The sequence below is a fragment of the Myiozetetes cayanensis genome, unplaced genomic scaffold (genome assembly GCF_022539395.1).
Source record: "Myiozetetes cayanensis isolate MyiCay16 unplaced genomic scaffold, myiCay2020 scf5-8, whole genome shotgun sequence".
Classification (NCBI taxonomy): Eukaryota; Metazoa; Chordata; class Aves; order Passeriformes; family Tyrannidae; genus Myiozetetes; species Myiozetetes cayanensis.
The window spans coordinates 106,269,565-106,285,740 of NW_026087742.1; the positions used below are offsets into that span (position 1 = coordinate 106,269,565).

General features: G+C 39.5%; 1 protein-coding gene across 5 annotated transcripts in view; it reads right to left on the reverse strand.

Annotated features, from left to right (window-relative positions):
• TAB3 (TGF-beta activated kinase 1 (MAP3K7) binding protein 3) overlaps positions 1 to 15,873 on the reverse strand; it is a 43,211-nt gene extending 27,338 nt beyond the window's left edge. For 3 of the 5 annotated variants that reach the window (XM_050333312.1, XM_050333311.1, XM_050333310.1), the window contains exon 1: positions 15,651 to 15,871. The gene's annotated coding sequence lies outside the window, so the exon portion shown is untranslated. Of the gene's footprint in view, positions 1 to 15,650 lie in introns of all 5 variants that reach the window. The other 2 variants (XR_007631003.1, XM_050333309.1) reach the window with 2 other exon arrangements.
• Positions 15,874 to 16,176: the final 303 nt, after the last annotated feature.

The window sequence follows — 16,176 nt, forward strand, 5'->3', positions numbered from 1 at the left end:
TTTGTGCAACACTCTGACCTGCTGACTACCAGCCTCTCCTCACTTTGGCCATCTTAAACTAGGAGAAAAACCCTAGATTAGAAAGAAGTGGAGAGAAGGGATAACAAAACCTCCTTTCAGGATCCCCAGCAAACACTGATGGAGGATATGACTCCACACAGAGGAAACAGAGGAGGGAAGCAGACAGGCACATGTAAACGGGAACAAAAAATAAGACACAATTAAGCAGAAAGCAGATACAGGAAAACAAGGAACAGACAGGAGTCAGTAGAGAACAACAGCAGAGAGAAACATGAAACCATACTCCCTACACACCAGAAAGCATCAACTTCCATTTCTGAAGTTCTGAGTTAAGCTTTGGTGCCCTGACTGTGAATTTGACATGACTAATTGCTATAAAATATGGTGAATGAGTTACACAGCATGCCTGTCTTTTCTATCATTCCAGAAGAATTTGTTAAGATAAGGAAATGTAACACAAACCTTGCTGATTCTGTGATATCTTCTGACAAGTCTTTCCATGAATACCCCAAGGGTGCCACAAAAAAGTCAAATCAAGAGGTTACGCACCTCATTAATATTATTTATGTTTTTTTCTAATGTAACACATTGAAATTATCTATAATCATATGGGTACACGAAGAGATGATTGAGTATCTGCTATAGTTGAGGAAATGCTCTGTCCAATTTCCTAGTAAAACAGAAGACACCTTAAAATAAAAACATTATCTGCAAACAACAAATATATACACGTGTACATAGCTAGATACATGTATGTACAGAGATGTCATATAAGCCCTAGATTACTATTTTTATTGTTTTTTCTTTTGCTTTTGAGGGTAGAAAGGGTAGAGTAATTTAAAATTAGATTTTTGTTTCTGCAACATGCTTTATTTTCTTTTAACACCACAATCATCTTCTGCTAACATTATTTTAGCTTAGCCCCAGACTGACTTTCCAGGGACATGTGCCTTAGATACTGTACAATGCAGACATTTTAAAATGTTCTCATTCTACACTGACTTTAGCATTCTCTATTAAAAAATACTAATAGCACACCAAAAAAAAAAGGTCTGGTGGAGTGAAAGCTGTGAGTCTCCCCTCCTTTCATAAGCAAAGTCTATGTTACAACTGTTGCAGCGAAAAATGTTGGCCTGTAAGGTGATTATTAAACAAGCAACACTCAGATAAAGCTGTAGCTGTCCTGTCTGTGGAACTGCTTGAACAGCAAATCTCCATAAGGAAGTCTAGATATTTCAGATTCACTTGTTCATAATCCTGGGCCAGAAACAGGACAAGCCAAGAGAGAGAATGGAAAGACTAGAATACAATTGTTCATCCTAAAATGCACTGATGCATTCCTGCCAAAATTCTTCTACAGCTTTAAAGGACTTGAATTGTATCCAATACCTTTACTTGATCAAAGCTTTAGAGTATCTTCTTCCTTACAGAGAGCTCCAAACCAGGTGGGTTTAACACCAGAGAATTGCAGGCACCTACACTGAACTTTTTATTTTTTTAATTTTTTTTAATTTCTGCTTTGAGTCACAGAATGGTTTGGGTTGGAAGGGATCTTACAGATCACCTAATTCCAAACCCACTTTTTATTGTTTTTCTTGAATTAAAAATCAAATAGCTACTCAGTAAATTCTTTTGTTCCCAACTCAATGTAGTATACAAAGTTCATAGGTTTGAAAACCCAGTATTTAAAGCTAATGAATATTCTACTCTAATAATGCAGTACTCTTCATACTGTCAAATTACTTTCCTGCTCTTCAGTGTGCTCTGGGCAGAAGACAGGACTGGAAACTGAATTTTTCTAACAATTTAACATTAAATTGTAAACTCAATGAGTCATTTGTAGGTCAGTCATAGCTATGTAACAGCAAAACACACTTTACCTCTCTCTCTGAAGCTTTAAAGTCATGACTTTGGTAGGTTAACCAAAGCTGTGTCTGCAGTCTGGATACCTTGGTTACTCAATTCAATGACACTGTCTGCAAAGGCAGGTTGTCGGTATTCAGGTCATCAGTCATAACATTTGTTTATTTTTCTTGGTCTGACACCAGAAAATTTCAAATTCAAGTGAAGAGATTAACGCAATTCCTGGCTGGAGCATGCATGACTTTTTACATACAGATGAGTATAAAAAAACCCAAACCAATTTTGTGATGGTGGAGCTGGATGCCTCCTTCACAGAGCCTGTGATTACAATATATTCCTCTAATGGGAAAATGTTAAACCACTCTGTGGCTTTATAGAATCAGCTTTACAGTATAAAAAGGGACAGAAATCCTGCCAGTCTCTCCACAGCTGACACTGCATGGCTGTCTGATGGTGAAGTTACAAGCAAATTTCACTTTCATCAGTTACAGCTACAGAAAAAAGCTATAAATCTGAATATGAGACAAAATAAATGAAGTACACTCTATGAAACTTTCAGGAATAAGAAGTATTTGGTTTTTCAAAGCATTTCACCCAAAAGTCTCTATTCACAATTTCAGTTTTTAGAATACCTTATTTTTATTCTACATGACAAATAACCTTCCAGATGTAAGTCAAACATGCATGTTAAACATTTTAAGCTATCAGCATCTCTCTAAAGCCAAATCATTTCCACACTGATCTGCCTTACTGTACTCCATTTAAGGTTGGTAGGATAAACTGCACTGATTTCATTTCCCTTTTAGGAAGGCTATCCTCATAATCCTGCTTTAGAAGAAGAAAAAAACCTAGGGCTCAAAGGCAGCTTCAACTTAAAAGTTACTAACTAATTCTACTTTCTAAGAGGTTTGGATTATTTCACTTCTCAAAAACAAAAACATGCTGTCCAGCAGCTCAAAGCAGGCACATCCTCCAAAATCAATGTCCTCCTTCACCTTAACAGACCTCTGTTCTTTTCAATGTATGGGGTCTTATGGATAACTTTGTAAAGTAGTAACAAAAGAACTGATGAAACATTCTCTACATTACACTGAACTTGCCCTGTTACTTGTGCTGCGTTTGGGGCTCTTCACCTCCACCAGAGGAGTGGAACTGACATCCACTCACCAGTCTGAGTGGCTGCAGATGTGCTGCCAGGAATGTAAAAGCCTTTCTTTCACATGAAGTGACACAGTGCTTTTGCTTAGATGCTGCAGCACAGGAGGAGATGTGGTATTAAGTTATTCTTTAACCAATCTCCCAATTTCTTTACTGTTAAAAAGTGGCAGTGTCCATATCTTTTGTAGAAAGGAACAATATGGAGCATGCCCAGCTCTTCATTTAGAAACTCAGAACTTCGATCTGAAACATAGATCTTTCAGGTTAAGTCCCTGGAGTCTTAAAAGAGCATCATTTACTGAGAACACAGAGAGGGGAAAAAAAAAATCAAGGTCATGTATCTTCCCATAAATCCAGTGCAGTCTGGTACACAACAGGAGGTTAGACAGCAGAAAAATCTGAAGTTTAAAATAATTTGCAGTCACCCCCGGGCCAGCCAAACACAACTGTCACCAGAGCATTCCCCTGAGGCCAATAACTGGCACACAGAGCCTGTCCTGGGCAGGCAGCACAGAGTGAAACACTTCTACGTTTCTGAACCAAAGAAGCAGTTGAAAGAAAAAATTCATCAAAATAACACTGTAATCTGACGCCTCCATCCCAAAATCACAGCACAAGTCACACCCTCTGCTTAAACAAACAGTCGATGACTTCTTCAGAATTCTCACAACATTAACGCAAACAAACTCACAGCTCTCAGCATTTACACGATCCAGACTCAAGTGCACACTTTGGGTTCTCTCTGCTTTTAGAGGAGAGGGAGAAGGAAGGACATGAAAGTCTTCTGACATTTTTAGTGCTGTTCAACCACAAGCCTTATTCTGTGCTGTTCTGTCATTTTTCCCCTACAGGATAGGAAGCAATGCTACACAAATATTTAAACACCATTACTTTTTTTAGAAACAGAATTCAAACCTATACGAAAATTAGATATAAACAGGTCTCTAAAATGCTATGAATAAGCACATTCTAAGAATAATTCTGCTAAACAGCTTTGTGTATTTAAAACTTGGTTTTCAATACCTGAGTGACCTGAGCAATACTGTAACACATCTGTCACCTGTTAGACTATATATCATATGCAGTTCTCTATTCCTTCCAATTGCTGGATAAATATGCAAATTAAGTAGTTAGAGATCTGCCATGAAGCCTGTTCTTTGATTCAGCATCAGTTTTATAAAACCAAAGGTAATTTATCTTTTAAAAAAGCCCTGATAATACAAAAATAATTGTATTTTATTATCATGCCTACTTCAGATCACCAGTTTTCCATTATGGTGAACCAAACTCAGTACTGTTCAAAGACTGGATTTCTTCTTGCCTGAAAAAGACTAAAATCTTTTTATTAAATACTTACTCAAGAAGTACAGTCAAAAGAATCCCCAGTTACCAGATTTACATTTTAGTATCATCTTTACCAACCTTACTGATTCTATGTTTTAGCCAGCTTCTGCCAAGAAGGGTTACTGGGAATTCAGGGTATACACGAAATCTTGAATACTTGAGGGCCACTACTGTCTACACAGTTTAACCTAAGGAGTTACTCTTAGCTCAAATATCTCACTACATATTTTGTCTAACTGTCAAACAGATTAAAAATAAATTTCACACAAAACTGAAGACTTGCAAAAGAAAATGTACATTTGACTCTCTGTGCATATCAGCTCAAATACAGGATCTCTATTACTTTATTTGTCAGATTTCCACACCCAACTTAGATGAGAAGTGCAACTTCCTACGTATTTGAAAAGTAAATGAACTGGACACAGACAAAACAGTCTAATGAGAAACTGCCTTTAATAAACAAAGTTCTAAGCATGTGTAAGAGTAAATGCATTCTTTCTGTAGTTATACATGCTCAATTCAACTGAACTGAGTCCAGAATAAACAGAAACTACAGAAAAAAGAAAAAAAAACAAAACAAAACACCACACCAAGCTGGGCACACAATTAAGCTACAAGTTAAAACACTGCAGTATTGACTTTCTACTTATTACTATCCAAGTATTCATTATGTAAAGCAAGCTTTCAATAACTGAACAACATGAATCATAATAAGCACTCTTAATCTGTATTAAAAATTCTCAACCTGCATAATTTATTACAAAAAGTGACTTTTCAAACTCAAATTATTATTTTCAAATAAGAACCACATATTTAAAGGAAATATCATCACTAGAAATCAAAATTACATGTTCCAAATGTACAGAATCATTCACACAACTGCTTTTACCTAAATAAAACTGAACTGACAAATGGATTTTACGTTTTAAGTCAGTTTTTAAATTACTAATATAAAACAAACATGTCTAATGAAGACTATATCAGACTATCTAGACTAGTCTGGGAGTCAGTAAAAAGACAACTTCCTACTGAATTTTGTAATATTAGAACTGCTTATTAAGATGCTATTGAATGTTATTTTCGGGGGGGGGGGAGGAAATAAATTCTTAAATATCAGAAGTGCAAAATAATTAACAGAAGGAAAAAAAATCACCAAAAATAACAAACATAACTAAACCTAAGTATCAAGCTTCTTACAAACTTTTTTAATGAGGAACTCAGGACTGCAATCTAATTCCCTTCTATGCAGAGACACAGAAATACAGTCACAAGGGAAAAAAATACTGAGCATCCCAATCCATCCATTTTCTTGTCCAGCACACAGAGTCACAACTGAAAACACCAAACAAACAGCAATCCCAGAAGAAGACAGGATTTTGCTATTGTTGTTGAACTCTGAATAAAAACCATTAAAAATCAAACCAAGTGAGCACTAGGCACAAAACCACATTAACTTCAGGAAATAAGCTGTGGAGGGGGGGAAAAAAAAAATCTTTGTTCAGGGAAGTATTTATCATCATAAAATGCTTAGCGACAGCACACACTCTGGGTCCTTCCACAAGAGAAAACTGTCACAAAGGAAGTCTCATCTATTTCATAATCACCTTAAACCAGTAAAAATACAGTATGTCTGAAGAAAGAATTTGCTTCTCCTTTCCTTTGAAATGCTTGCTCCTCCCAACACGCCAGCACAAATTTAGAGACCAAACAGCAAAGGGGACATTACTAAAGCTAAACTTTGATTTACCAACACTAAATACTGGCCCAGTCTGGATCAGCTCCATGATTCGCCTCAAAATTCCACAAAACCTTGTGTCACAGTCAGACAGACACAACACTGACAGAAGCAGGCAGCCAGGGTGAGAGAGAAGTGTTAGATTCAAGTGCCACGATGGGATTTGAGCAGGAAGATCTCAAAGCAGGCTCTCCTTTCAGGTAAGACAGGAAAAACTATTAGAAATTAGACTTTCCCATTACAAAAGCAGTCCAAGTCATAACTCTTCAATTCCATTTAGCAGATTTCCTTCTGTGACACAGGCACCTCAACAGTTGAACAAACCATGCAACCAACAGTTGTGGTTGCAACCAATATATCCAGTTGGTCACTCTTTACTTTGTGGTTTAGACACTGAAGAACAGGTAACATTTCTAGAAATCTTCTTTCCGAGATTAAATGATAGAACAATCAGTATCCCTGTGAAATTCAAATGATCTACATTCAAGCAAGCCAGAAACCTAAGCCTTAGGGAAGCACTGATTGTTCTGAACTCCGATGAAAACCTGTCTTTGAGTATTCATTTTCTTTTTTATTTGGAAGAATTAGGAGAAGCTCTTAGTCTTGACCACAGGAAAACACAGCAATCAAACCAGATCAGTTATGAATTTCAGGAATTAGCAAATAACAATAATCACAGAACAGAGAAAATAATCCAAAAAGTAGGCCAAACTATACAAAGTACCTACACTGAAAAATGTTAGTATTTTGAGATGCATACAAATGATAAGTCTAATCTAGTGTCAAGAAATAATTAAAACACCCACTTAAAGAGAAGTTTGCAATCCTCACAGATTCCCTCCTAAAAAGTTATTCTGTAGATTTACAATCACATGAATAAACTCAGAAGTTACTCATCTTTGACTACCTGTAATTATTTCATAAAACCAATACAGATTACACATCCTCAAATATATGCACAATAAAAACTTATGAAAATTCCACCTTGAGGTTTGCACCTTAGTAAACTCATTTAATTTTTAAGCATTCTTTTTTTACAGCTAGTAACATCATTAACCCTTAAAGGAACCCCAGTTAAATGCTGCTTCATATAAATGCAATACAGCTATTTTACAGCTTGTCAAGAATGCATTACTCAAATAATCACCACTACTTCCTCCATATCAGATAAAAAGAAATCGAGCAATTTTTTTGGTATAGTATTTGTCTACTGGATAGTCTTCTAGTAGGATTCTGCCATGCTGTACTTACTATCAGGTAACCAAACAACTAAGATGATAATACTACATAACATGGCATCATCGCTACTAGTGAACAAATAATCCAAAATACCAAGTTTTTCTGATTGGTTGACATTTATTATAATTTAATAAAAATTAAGATTATTTATGGTTATGTAATGTGCTTACATAATTCACGAATTCTGGTATACACAGAAATAACTTGCCCTACAAGTCTAAGTGTATCACTCACTTGCTGGGAAAACAAAACAAACACCACCCTCACCCCCGGAAACAAAACCAACTGTGGTTAAAAACAAACAAACAAACAACAACAACAACAAAATCAAACTCAGAAAAGCAGACAAAAGAAAGGTCTACGCAAGTCTAAATGCATTCCCCTTAAGCATACTAGAGTTTTCATTTTCTGAACAGACTAAATAGCCTGTACCAGAAATAGTTTCACTTAAAAATGAGTGCAGCTTACATAAGCATGTGGCATTCAACCATTTTTACTGATGGCAATACAACCAACAGTGGCAAAAAAGTACTACATTAAACATGCTCAGTTCAGCAAACAGCATTTAGGAAGCAATTCAGGATATCAATAGCCTTTAAGGCTAACTAACTAAGGCTACTAATAGAGCTTAAACTCAAATATTTCATGAATGGACGAGTGGATACAGTAGTCCAGTGACTATGCTCAGGAAAAGTTATTCAGAATAGCCCCAAAGCAGAAATTTGCCACCCTCATGAGGGCACAACTTTTCCCATAAGACAAATTTGTCCTTTCTGGAATCTGTGTTTTAGCCCATAATCAAAACATAAGAACAAAAGATACCAAAATGTCAATGTCACAACTACTTTCTTCCCTCCTGAATCAAAGATTACAAATCAGAGAAAAACACTTAAGCTTTTTGTTGGTTTTTTTTGTTTCCTCTTCTTCTAAGTACTTATGAAAGCCTTATCTTTCAAAAAACAAGAGACATTATGAGAATTCTTTAGACTTCTTTACAGAAAGATGGACCAAAACAATGATCTGTAGGGTACATTTTAACAAGACTCAATGGAGGGAAAGTAGATAAGGACTGCTTGGTTTTGTGGGAGTTTTTTTTACACTCAATTCATAGAAGAGAGCCAAACTTCTTCTGATGCTGTCCTGACAGCTCCTTGACACCACTTCCCTTTCATCTAGTTCCTAGAGCCATCAAGTCCAGGAACTGCAATCCCCACAGGAATGGCTTCAGTAAGCCCAGGACTGGCAATAAAAAACTTCTCCACCTCCCCCAACCATCATCAGAGTGAGCAGAATTTTCTTTTTCGGATGTGGATTCCTTAAGAGAAGTAGGAGCTCCTCCTTCATCTTTGCTATGTTTGCAGGAGGGGAATCTTCTATTAGACTCAAGACACCAGTCCACTAATGCTGTGTTTCGAGCTCTCAGTAACAGATGTATATGAGAACAAACTGCACAGGGACTTCTGAAGACAAAACCCCAGAACTGAACTGCACAGATAAGAACCAAACAGAACAAGCCTCCATGCCCTGATCGCATCTTGGGTAACATATGCTCTTGGGAGATGTGTCATGAATTTTTGCTACAACTTTTACAGAAAGATGTCTCAGTTAAGGAAAAGCAGCTTTCAAGTGCCTGGTGTTCCTCCAGAAATAGAAGTACTGTTTATCACAGTACCAGGAACGTCTGCGTTGTTGGTACTAGTGCCTTGATGAGTAACAACAACAAGGATCACTGAAGATGCCTTAATGTCCACATTACTATAGAAACATGTCATCCAGCTGATGGAACTAAAACCATCGAGACCTGCTATACAGAGATGCTGAGAGGATCCTTTCTTATCTTTGGAAATCTTAAAGTTGTCCTCTACAATAGCCACAGATTCATCTCCCTCTCACAGCCTTTTACTCTCAGGTAAAGGAACTATTTCAACACTTTGGTGATTTTTTTTTTTTTTTTTAAATACAGTAGATCATAATTTCTAAAGACAGACCAAAATAGTTGATCTTACTTAGGTCTCTCTTAGGCCTAAGGCTACCTTCAGCCTCATTTACCTCAACTCCCAAATCTTGAAAAGGACTGGCAGGTAGAACATTTACTTGACTTGGAACTTTCTTTAAAGGAAAAGCAGCACTTACTATATTTAGAGACATAGTTTCAAAAGCAAGGAGGCAAATTTCATTTAAGAGGGGTCTACATTCTGCCATTTATAAACTTATAAAATTCAGCTGCAACAGATGTGATAGAAACTGCTTTCTTTGTCTGGCCCCTCTTACTTTAAACCGGATATTCCAAGAAAACAATAATAAAAGAATATGTTTGTTACAAGAAGTGTTCATGAACTCAAACTGACACAGAAGGAAGCTGAATGTGAACAGGGATAATAATCTCACTGTCACTGCCTGCTACTGAAACCAGTACATGGGTATCGCAGACCAACATCTCCAGTACAGAATCAAGACAAAGTACAGAACTGCAAACATATTTCTGAACAATTACTCAAAAAACTCCTAAACTCACAACCCATGAAGCACTTTCGGACCAACAGTGAGGTTCATTTTGAAACACCTGTATAAGCCACTGATGTTCATGAAAAAGGAACAGCACGCAAACTTTTATAACCGTATTTTCAGGATGTTACCCAAACAGCAGGAGACGAAAGCACAGATGCAGACTAAAATAATGGTTACCCCATGCTGTCCATTTGAAACTTAATAACTTGCAAAACCCATGATAATGTACAAAATCAAATCATAAGGACAAAGTGCTTAAGATTATGCACTGACAAAAATGTCATTTTAAAAATACAATCTCATAAGTGTTCCCAGTCCAGTTGCAACACTTACTCAGCAATTACTGAAGTCACATTTGCACACCACCAGATCACCCAGCAACTAAAACTTAATTTTTACCAGGAAAAGACAAACTAGCATTTCAGCACAATACCCAGGAAATAAAAAAAAGTTTTTAACACCTTCAAGTCAGCAGTGAGAAGAACTTTACTTGACGTAAAGCTTGCTAGTAAAAATTTATCCTTTTAACATTTCTTTGCGTAAATATGAAGCAACAGAATGAAATTATACCAAATTAACACTTTGCCTTATCTAAGCACATAATTTCTGATCCGTCATGTAGCAGGATTATGGTGAGAATTACTATTCCATCAAGAAAATCTTAAGAATTTCAGGAAAAAAGGCAGATACATTTCAAGGCAATGCTCTGCAGAAGACCTAGTGCCTGGCTTACTACTTCTGAAAGCTGATCTTCAAAAATATCAGCATGAAAACCAAGTTCTACATTTCTTTTATAACTTGCATAACACCTGGGTGAAAAAAACACAAAACCAAAAAACCACCCCACAAACAAACAGCCACCCCTTATTTATCAAGTATTACTAGTCCTATGTCCAATGCCAATAAAACAAAGAACAAAACAAATTCACAACTCTTTTCAAGTGCTAGGGAAAAAATGTCCACATTTTAAGTCAAGCCAAAGTATACAAACTCCCCACAGAACACAAAGAATTATACTTGAGGATTTATTCCAATGTGACAAATGACACACATAGAACAAACCAAACCTTTCCCAGTCATTTTCCACTGAAGCTGTGACACTGTAAACCAGTAAGAATTGTTCAAACAGATGAGTTTTCTGAGCAAATCACCTTAGAACATAACCAAGCAAAGGAAAAATGAAAGCTGCAACAAGATTAAAACACTAGCACTGCTACCAAATCTGATAAGAAACAGTCAATACTGAATACAATTTAGAAAATCATTCCAGTTTTTTTTCTGCCACAACATCCAAAACAAATACTGATAGTAACAGAGTTTTTTTTCCTACAAATTCCATTTGCTCTTAGATGAACGATGATTTCACAGAAATTGATCTGCTTTTCAAATTAATACACACTTCAGTGGATATGCAATTTCATTTGAAAGCAAGTATTTCATTATCAATGTGGAACACAACTGATTGAATGCAATCTGCTGAAAGGTGTTTTTAAGAAAACACCATCAATGATCCCACATGCAGACAGAAAAACCATCTGTATTTCAGCTGTGACTGCCAGGTTACTGAACACCACTGCAGGAGAATGACCTCTCTCCATCTCGTCTTTGACTCTTCCGCTTGTTTACAAAGCCCCCTGTTTTATACAACTCTCTGAAAAGAGCAAAAGAAGAAGTAATTTTCCTTACAATAGAGTTAGATTAGGATAAAATCTGAAATTCATTGAAGATGCTTTTAAAACACAGCTACTTTGAATTCACACTCTGAATAAAATGAAACCCACCTGAAATTCAAGAACTAATGCTTCTTGAGAAAACAAAGCTGTATATAACCTTAACAGAGATGGCATTTTTCACTTTAGTGCTCTGCTGGCTATTGTGAAACAATAGTTGAAAAGGGAGAAACATTCAATGTAGTGGGGTGTAAAAATATTGAAATGTTAGTTCCACTCAACATTAAACTGAGACAGGCAGTGTGATCCATGTAGTTTAATTAATTTTCAAAAAGAGGCAAATAACAAGAAAAATGCTAAACAGTGATAACTCATTGCACAACTTGAGCTATATGGTTTATTAATAACACTGTGGCTTTTATACACTGAATTTTGGGAGATGTATTTCAGCTTCTCATGTTGAGAAAAAGGCCTCAGTGATGTTTTTGCTGGAAGTCGTGCACGAGTCCCCTAAATAATAATACCACAGTGCACTGACTGACACAGCACAGAAGTTGCTGGCCAGCTCTCCATCTCACACAGAATGAGAGAGAGCAGAGAACCATCTACGCTGTCAGGTTGAACTCACATCATCTGTCTGAAGCTGGAGAGACATATTTGCTAAGCACTACCAGCACACTCATAATTTGAAAGCCTTTCAAAGGACAACTTTGACTGACACTTCCAGGTTTGGCGGACTACAAGAACCTATTCCAGCAATGTTTTCAACCAACACCTTCAACATTTGCATGCACAAGTCTAAACAAGTATTTCAAAACTCATCTTCCCATTCGGGAAGAATGCTTGTCACACGGGAACTGGCACCACGACATCAGCACACATTTAATCTCAACAAAGTGATTCTTGGTCTTTCAGGAGAATAAGACAGCCAATATCACCCCTCAGACAATATTTTAATCTACTGTGCCCATACATAAGTAAGAGTCTGCAGAACCTTTGTATTATCTACACAACCGAAAGAAAGCTTCAACTTGCAAGAAAACAGACAATAAAAGAAAAGTTTGGCAGGGATTTGAAAGTAAATCCCTAATAACAGTTTACTGCACTAGGCAGCACCAACACTTTTCAGTTTATTTTCCTGTTTGAGTAAGGGCAGCAATATGGACAGGAAAAAATATCGCAAACTCACAAGCCACAGATATTTCTACTGTGTAACTTAAAACACTTTCAGTCAAAAGTAGTCCAAAAGGTGCTTATGAAAATGTTTCAGGCTTTGTATGAACACTCAGTTTCACGGTCCATTTGTTACCTGCCTTTTAACCACGACCATACCATGTAACAAAAGTAACTCCTTCACTTGCACTTTAGTTGCCCTTCTGTGTGCACACACAGGTGCAAACACCCCAGGCACTGCTCCTACTTCAGCTCCCAGCAGTGGGAACAGCAGCATCATACAGATGCTCCTGGAGCAAAATGTGTCATACCATAGTTGAGTTGGATGACTAAGCACACAAGACAGACTTGACATTATCCAAAATTTACTAGATTTGATCATTTACTCAACGTTTCAATAATCTCAAAAATACCTTTGGTGTCAAGTAAGTAAATCAAAGGCTTTTACTTGTGTTGTTAGCGATTTTGCTGAAACATTGCAGCTGTGGAAGTAAAGATGCAAGCTATCATCCCACATGGAGATACAGCTCTTTGAAAAATAACTCAAAAAAACATCTAAGTTTCCTGTACTGCAGTACATAACTCTTGCCCTAACCAAGAGTACTTTTTCAGGCCACACTTTGAGGCTACTTATGCTATTTAAAAATACACACAAAATGAATCATCACAGGTTTGAAGTCAGGAGAAAGCGACTACAGACCACTGCAAACAAAAAGTGAACTTCATTTCAGCGCTACGTAATTTTTGAGAGGGGACAGGAGACAAGCTCCTATCAGATAACCTTAAGAATCACATTAATGTATTCTCTCGGATGACTTCAAAGGAATCCTTTTTTTCCAGTAGGATTACTCTTTACTCTGCAACTCAACTGACAGACATCAGCACAGGCATATCACCAAAGCTGAGCAGAAAAGAAGGCACATTCTCACCACGCCCATTCAACTTCTCTTGTCTTCCCCAAGATGACAACTAATGGAAGGAAAAAGAAACCTCAGTGAGATCCAGGAAAGAACAAGAATGGCCACGGATCTCACAATGGCCCATTTATATTTATCTGCAATCGCTTATAGCAAAGGTTAGGGCCCAAGCCAGATGAAAATACATCACAAAAATATAAAATCATAATAAGAATTCATCACACTTGTTCAATTCACTGTACCTAAACCAAAACATTTACCATTAAGGGCAGACTTAAATGCTGATTTTATTATCCTTTACTAAAGTGTATAAAATCTGGCACCTTGGTAGTTTTATGAACTGAGAGAGTCCATATATACATTAACAGAGGCTGTTATGGCATTCTTCAGATTGCTGCTTTCAACAGACACCATTCACAACACAGGACAAAGGGCAAACTTTAACAAATGTTGTGAAACACTTTATTTTTAAGAATCCTGTTCCTCTCTCTACAAAGAGGAAATGAATTCAATATTTCTCCTTTTTACAAGAAATATGTTAACTGAAAATAAACTTGCAAAGGGGTAGAATAAAGTATTGCTTTTCTCACAGATCTGGAAAACAAAATTGAAGTTACCACAACAGTGACTGGTCTTTGACCACAGAAGCTTTACCTGTAACTTTTAAGAGTTCTGTCAGACTGAGTGCTCTGAAAACAGGAGTGGTCAAGTGGACCTGCCACAGAACATGAGCCCATAAAGAAATACTACTCAATTTTGTCTCAGCGAACACCTGCACTAAAAATAAAACACGTTTTGATACATCAGCAGGATGAGTTGACCTGACCACTCTCAGTATTTACTGAGAACAGAAGAAGAGCGGAAAAGGAAAAGTTACTGTGCAACATCGAGCTTAAACACCTTGAAATGTACTTATTATAAAAGCAACTGCAAATAACCGCTAGCCAATTTATTTAATATTTAATGCATTCATCGGCTATAAAGTTATCAATAGACCACTAACAACATCTTCAAATTGGTTACCACTGAGACCTTCCAAGACAGTTTAATGCACGTTTACTTGAACACAGTGTCTTGCTTTAAGTTTTCTTCTTTCCAAGTGTGGCTTATCTGAACCACTCTGGGTTTTTGGAGGCAGGGAATCTCTACCAAACCCTGAACTACAGTTACTGCCAAGCCATCCAAGCTATTGCCTTTCTTCTCCTTGTTTTCTCCTTGCTAAAGCAAGGGAAACAACAGCCAATATCACGTTACAAGTCATGTCTGAACAAGGGGAAAGCACAGTGACTGCAGCCAAACGTTAACACCGAGCAGTGTCAAGCCCTAAATACGAGCTGCATCCTTCCACCACATCCACCTATATTACAAAAACATACCAAAATGAAACCCGAGCTCGTTTTCCCCGTGCCAATATAAACAAGTGATAAGATCTCAAACCCGACCCGAGGCCAAGACTCTGGACAGAGCATAACCGAGGCCTCGCTGCCTTCGGGGGCCTCCGTATCCCCGGAGCCAGGGCTGGGCAGCAGCATCATCCTGCTGCAGTCACGTCCCAGGGGCAGCCTTTACCTGTGAATCTACTTGCTTTTCACTACTTTATTCATTTTTTATTTTAACACCGCAAGAGCAGCACCGGTGGCCCAGCAGGCACCGCAGGGGGACAATCCCTGTGCACGGGAGGAATCCCCGGGCTCCAGAAACAAAGACCAAAGTTTTCCCTGCTCGGTGCTGCGTGGGAGTGCGGCAGCAAAACAGGAGCCAGGATCAACACGAGCCGCCTCCCGGCACCACACCCGGGCCCACGCAGGGCAGGACACCCCCCGCTCCCGGGGCCGGGAACACCCCCCGCTCCCTCCCGGGGCAGCTCCAGCCGCTCCCTCCCGGGCACGAAGGGGACAGGGGGACATCGCCCGCCCGGCGGGACGGGGGGAGAGCGGAGTGTCCCCCTGAGCGCCCCTTCCCGACCCCGCTCCCGCTCCCACAAACCCGCCCGCTCCCTCCCTCAGCGCCCCCCGGCCTCACCGTGCTGCGCTGGGGGCTCGGCTGCGGCTCCGGCGGCTGCATTCCCGCCCCTCGGCTGTGCCCCGGGGCCGCGGCGCAGGAGTCCCCCCGCTGCTGCTGGGGGAGGGCAGGAGGGCAGGAGGGCAGGAGGGAGCGGGGCCGGGCGGGGCCGGGATCGGGATCGGGATCGGGACGGGGTTCCCGGGACGGGGGTCCCGGCGCGCGCGGCCGAGCGGCGCTTCCGGGCTCGGGGCGGCGCGCGGGGGCCGCCGGGCGGGGGGCGGGGCCCCGGCTGCGCGAGCGGCCCGACGACGCCGCGCGGGCCGCGCGCGCCGGGCGGACCCGCTCTCGCGAGATTTGGCGTGGGCGGGGGGGCGGTGGAGGTTTGAACGGGTGTGGGCGTGGCCACTGCGAATGGGGGCGTGGTCGTGGCAGGGGGCGGGGCCGGTGAGAGGGAGGGGCGGGGCTCCGGCGTTCCCGGGATCTGGCGTCCCCGCGTTCTGGCATTCCCGGCCTCTGGGGTTCCCGGAATGCAAAATTCCCGGGC